Source organism: Macrobrachium rosenbergii, chromosome 8, assembly GCF_040412425.1.
Source record: "Macrobrachium rosenbergii isolate ZJJX-2024 chromosome 8, ASM4041242v1, whole genome shotgun sequence".
NCBI lineage: Eukaryota > Metazoa > Arthropoda > Malacostraca > Decapoda > Palaemonidae > Macrobrachium > Macrobrachium rosenbergii.
In genome coordinates, this window is record NC_089748.1 from 72997466 (window position 1) to 73003465 (window position 6000).

A 6000-nucleotide genomic window follows, 5' to 3' on the forward strand; every position below is an offset into this window, starting at 1 on the left:
CCAATCATGAGCACATGCTAGGACTCCTCATTGAATGGGAGTAGCAACAAGGGATTTTTAACATATATGAGCCAAAAAGAGGTGCAGATGTCAAGGCAGGCATATTACCACACAAGGACTTGAGCAAACTGCTTTTTGACCTTACACTTTTTCCTATACCATGTTCATTACCACCAAACCCAGGGATGATCATTGCTGCACACCCAAGGAATGCAAAAGGAACAAAAATGGTGAAGGTTCATAACAGTGCAACATAAAGTGTGCATACATATTCAACTTCAATTAACACATTATATGCTGTGCAGACAAATTTCAAACCTTCAAATACAACAGCAGCTATATCCAGAGAAATACAGTAATGTAATTTACAATCAAACAAGACCCTCTTACATCATTAAGATAAGCAGTGGGGGGAAGGGTTGGACATGCAGGAACCAATTAAGCTAGGGAAGGTTAGATTATGATGCATTCCTATGCAGTATTTTACTTTATGATCTACAGCACTAGGCCAAGTCAGGTTAGGCTTGAGGAGCCAGTTGGTGAAAAGTCTTCCAGTCAAGTATAATACAACTTTAAAGGTTACATAAGCTTAGAATGCATTGCTGTAAGTCATTCCATACTTTATGGTGCTCTAGGTTCTGACACAATGTCGAGGTTTAAGAGCCCAGCCCACCAACCAGGTAGAAGACAGCAATCTATGTTAACTGCCTTTATGCCCTCTACTTAGCTTCTGCCAAATTTTCACAAATTACGTATTTTTTAGATTGCCTATATTGTAATTCATTTCTTCATACCACCTCTTGTTGGTGCTACTCACTCATTTTTAGTTTTCCACACCCAAAAATTTCAGTTTCCCAGTGAATCACCTCCTATTATTGTTAAATTACATGAAAAATATATAAACTGCATTGTGGCAAGGATATGACATGACATAACCTAGTGCCTGGTAAATTACACAAAACTGGCAAGAGAACTTAATGTGTGAAGTATTTTGCCACAGAAAAGAAAACCAGTGATAAGTTACTCAATGGTGGACTTCACTTGTCACATATGCTTTGGAAACCTGTTAACTTTGCAAGTTTACTTTCAACAACTCTCTCTTGTACATATTTGTTTATCAAGTACTTCAACTATCAACTTTACATGAAACTCCATGGTACTGCACAAATTCCTAAAATGTGACAGATAGCTTATTATTAGCATGAAAAACAGAGGCTGCAAGGATTGATTTGATTTTATGAAATTTAGGCTTTAAGCCAAGCACTGTGTACTTTTTGGCCAGTCAGTGCTTAACACAGTAGAAAGAGGGAGTTGCAGCTATTGACAGCTGCATATATTTGAAAGCCAGTACTTCATTTCCTTTGTTACTGGATCTCTCATTCCTTACTTTCAATAACTGCTCCCTCTTTTCTGTGTGTTAGCACTGACTGGCCAAACATTCAGTGTTGGCAAAAAGGTAAATTTCATAAATAAAATAAATCCTGTGCCTCTGTTTTTCATCCTAATGAACTAATCTGGGTCTGGTTAATTTACCTAGTTCTGAGCTTTCCTGACAGCCTGATGAAAACTGCTAAAGCTATAACCAAAAAACTACTGGTATTAGTTAAATCAAGAAAACCCAGTTAGCAAAGTTATAAACTGGTAATAGTTTGAGAGCATGACGGAAGAAAGGAATCCAGCATAAAAAGAACAATAAAAGGCTAAAAAGTGGGTACAACAGGGGCCTGGAGGGATGCTGAGACCACCCTTTCATTCTGCCTACAGTGCACCATGCAAGGTACACTGACAGCACTAACAACCTGTTACAGCAAAAGGCTATAAGGGAAATCTTGGAGTAATTTAGGTTATTTGCTGTATCGCCATTATACTACTTATGATGATGGTATATATCTTCATAAGAAATGTGTGGTCAGTTGGTGTGATGTCACTACCAAGGCTGCTATTCTCATCCCAATCAACTGCTCCTCTTGTCTACACAGTACATTCTAAGTATAGTGTAACTCATGTCATATACAATTACACATGCGCTGTTCTGCACAGACTGTCCTCAAAACTTTTTTTATGTCATTTGTAAAAGCGTTGTGTATTATGTGTAGACATCCTGTTGCTTGCATTTAATTTTATTAATGGGTATTCTTTAGTCAAGGTAGTGAACATTCATTATTATTTCTTGATCCCTGGAGCTGTGAAACAAAATATTCTACCCACTGTCAATACTGGCAAGTTCTTTAATTTCAAAAACATTATTAATTTTAAAACTGGTGAAATAGTTTTCAGGCAGGTATTGGTATAATTTTAATAAATTTTACTTTAATATCCATCATAAATGGGTTAAGCCATTATATATCCATTGTCTAACAGTATGGTAACCTCAGTTGGAAGTCATGCCTTCATGGTCTGGTTAAATGAGGTGGTACCCAGTAACCTCAGTGGGATCAAGTTACTGGTCTCGTATATTCCTGGTTTCCAATCACTTTCAGTCACTCCACGAACAGTAAACATCTACTGTACATCTCCATGAAAATTAAAACAAATTCGTCAGAATCGCATTAATAATTCCCTGAATAGCCACACCTCACCAGTTTTGGAATGAACTTCATTGTAAATTGGCATAGTTTAGTCGACATTTATTTGTTTCTCACTTTGTTTCATTTACCGATTCAAATACCTGGCGCCTCACCAGTTAACTTTACATGAAAACCCTCACGTTAATTTGTTCTGATTTCTGCAGTAAAATGAGAGCCGATAGCCTAATAGCCTACCGTGAAAGACAACTCCAGCTCTACGGCTCCTTTCAGTTGAGCTGTCTGCAAAAGGAAATATAGGAGGCTACACATAGAAACTTGTGAGAAATAGGAGTGAATACGTTGGGGTCAATCAGTTATCATTTAAAATTTCTGAACGCTCTGAAAAGTGAGTCTGCATCTGCGTTAGGAACGAGTTGTGAACGTACATGCCTGGGTCTAATCCTACAACAGCCTTTGCAATGGGTACCCTTTTCTTAACAAGTAACTTACTAAATTAGATAGGTCTGTCTCAAAAATTATAATTTACAGCACTGCCACGCATATTTTCAGGTGTGTGACCTAATACATACCACGCTACTAGGTGATGACAGCGAGACAAGGTGTTCAAATGAAACGTTCCTGGAAGGAGTGCGCCTTTCAAGTTCAAACAGCGTCAAGGGAAAGTTTTGTTTACATTCGTAACTTCTACGGACGTACAGGGTTTGGACACGTGATTCGAGAAACTATGTCGCAGCATCTCACCAGACAGTCACACAGGGAAATTTAAATAACCTAATATTTATAATGAATATTACTGATGTCTTTTGAGTATCTTTGAACTTAAACTTGCTTTACCTTATGCCCCATAAAAATATTCTTTTCCATGAGAGAGAGAGAGAGAGATAGAGATAGAGAGATACATATGGATTTGTATGATATGCAAAAATAGTGCACAGGCACTGGGGACATAGAAGGCCATTTATTATGAAGAAAATAAATTATGGTGAGGTAAATGAATTTATGAAATAGGGAAATGATTAATAAATAAAAGGAAACCAAGAGATATGACCAATAAATAAAATAAAGATATAAAGTTCATAATGAATGACGTTATCATATCCATATATTGTATATATATATTGTATATATATATATATATATATATATATATAACATCCATTTTTTTATATCTTTCTAAAACTATCAGTTTTTAAAAGCTCTAGAGAGAAAAAATCTCTTTTTTACAGGAAAGATAGAACTGAGAGAGAGAGATCAGAGAGATGCCGTACAGTTAGATTTTACAAAACCTTCTTGACAGGCTAATTCTTAGACTGTCTAGATGTTCAACTGTGAAGTGCTTCTTTAATGCGGGTAATGGTCTTTAATACTTCAACGTCAAAACATCTTGACTTCATACGTCGTACTCTTGTTAGCTACATTTCTTTGGTGGCAATATTACTTCGTGGTCTTTCAAATAAAATGTTCAACATTTCAATTTTATCACCGTTTGTAGAGAGTTATCTTTGCCACAACGTAATGTTCTTGTCTTTTCAGCACTTTACTTCCTCCATTATGACGTTTATTTTTGAAATGGTATTTTCAAACCTGTTTATAACTCGGATAACATTACAAAAAAAATTACTTCATCATATATGATAATTTATCAGGAAATATGCCGCAGAATATACGTCACATAACGCTGCCCTATGGTACTCCTCTAACCCATACTTAAAGATTTAATTTCAATTTTTTAATTTACCAGTTTTATGTGTCAGTGACTCGGAAACCAAGGGCCTGCTGCATTTATAACCCAATACGTTTAGTCGCAATTTACGCAACTCGGCTGGTTGCCTTATACGTACTATGGTATCTGCCACAATTTTAAATATGATCAAGCATTAAATCACCACTGTTGTCCCTCATTATGAGACAAGTAATAAGTTTATCTTTCTTATCGATTTGATTGTAATTACTGGTAACGATTACCGCGCCATATCTTGTGTAATCCAAGGTCCTTTAAATATATACGTATATTTAAAGGACCTTGGTGTCGAGAATTCCTCCCAACAGTAGCTCAGTTTACTGGCTCTTCCCCGAAGTTCTGGGCCTGATACACAATCTAAAAGAGACAGACTTCGAAGAGCACAAACAGGTGATGGCTACATAAACATAAGTATACTTTCTGAATTTTATTGCACAAATAAAATAAGTCACATAAAAAACATACTATCTGAATTTACGTTAGCCTTAAATCAAGAAACAAAGACGAATTCTGGACCTATTATAGTGCGGGCCGGCAGTCATGATTCAAAAATTACCTAAATTCTGACACAATTTGTAAAGTCCCAGCTCAACGGGTTTGTAAGGACTGGGTATTGAGCGACATACTGGCTGGGTGTTTTATACACTTATTGGTAGTTCTCACTGAGATAAATGTACATTTTTTCCATAGTTTTAGATTTGGCTGGCCTTGTGCCAGCAACGTAATCTGCTCCTCATTTGCCCGTTTCTTTAACTATTGATGATGAGTCTGTTAGATGGGTAGGTTGGATCGTTTAGCTATGATGCATGAAAGTGATTTTTACGTGATAGAATGTACAGAATCTTCAAGATATTATATGCGTGCGAGCGGTAAAGTGGCGTCTACACCACAGACAGGTTAACAAGGTGGATTCGGGCATCTGAGTTTCCGGCAGACAAACAGATGGCGATATTGAGAGACACGATTAACATACAGTGATGAAACATATATCAATGGAAAATGGGAATTCTACATATGGCCAACACGCATAAATGATTCAAGACAGATTAATGAATACAATGCAGTAGCATAATATATGTGAAATGGCGAGACGTTTGGCGTCCTCACAAGAAAAACATACAAAAGTTTGATGAATGATTCGTTTGTTTATGAGTATTGTATTAGAATGCTTGCATGGCAATGCAAGTAGTTGGTGATTTCATATATCAAGACAACAATGGTTAGAGAGATAGACGGAAATATTGTATGGTTGAAATCGTTCCTTTAGGAAAGAAAACGAGATGCTCTTGTTGTCTTGAGACAGTTCCGATGGACGACAACACACGCACTCACGTGTTTGGAAGAGACGGCGTCAGGCTCTTATACTCACCCAAGACGTGGGTATGTCTGATTAATCGCCCCAGCTGCAGAGATGACTGCTCAGAGCAACATGCGGTGCGGTTGTGTTTGGAAACCCGGCATCCCGACGGGCTCTTACAATACTCCCCACAAGCGAGGCATCGATGCGGAATAAGACAGTCTTGCCGACAATTGTAGTTGGCTCGAAGGGGCTTGGAGGCTAAGGGCGGGTGGGAGGCTGAAGACTGGCGCCGGCCGGCTGGTTTGTCGAGGAGGACGGGAGCGGGTTGAAGGACATGTCGGATGATCCTTCGGTGGCCGGTTCAAACTGAAGGATGACGGTGGCTGATCCTTGGTAGCCAGATCAGGAGGGGCGGCAGCTGGCTGAAGGAT

The 6000-nt window shown here is 38.0% G+C and overlaps 1 protein-coding gene across 4 annotated transcripts in view; it reads right to left on the reverse strand.

The window, feature by feature from the left end:
- LOC136840991 (uncharacterized) overlaps positions 1 to 3226 on the reverse strand; it is a 126094-nt gene extending 122868 nt beyond the window's left edge. For 3 of the 4 annotated variants that reach the window (XM_067108008.1, XM_067108009.1, XM_067108006.1), the window contains exon 1: positions 3098 to 3226. The gene's annotated coding sequence lies outside the window, so the exon portion shown is untranslated. Of the gene's footprint in view, positions 1 to 2762; positions 2904 to 3097 lie in introns of those variants that run through there. The other variant, XM_067108007.1, reaches the window with a different exon arrangement.
- Between the last annotated feature and the right edge of the window lie 2774 nt (positions 3227 to 6000).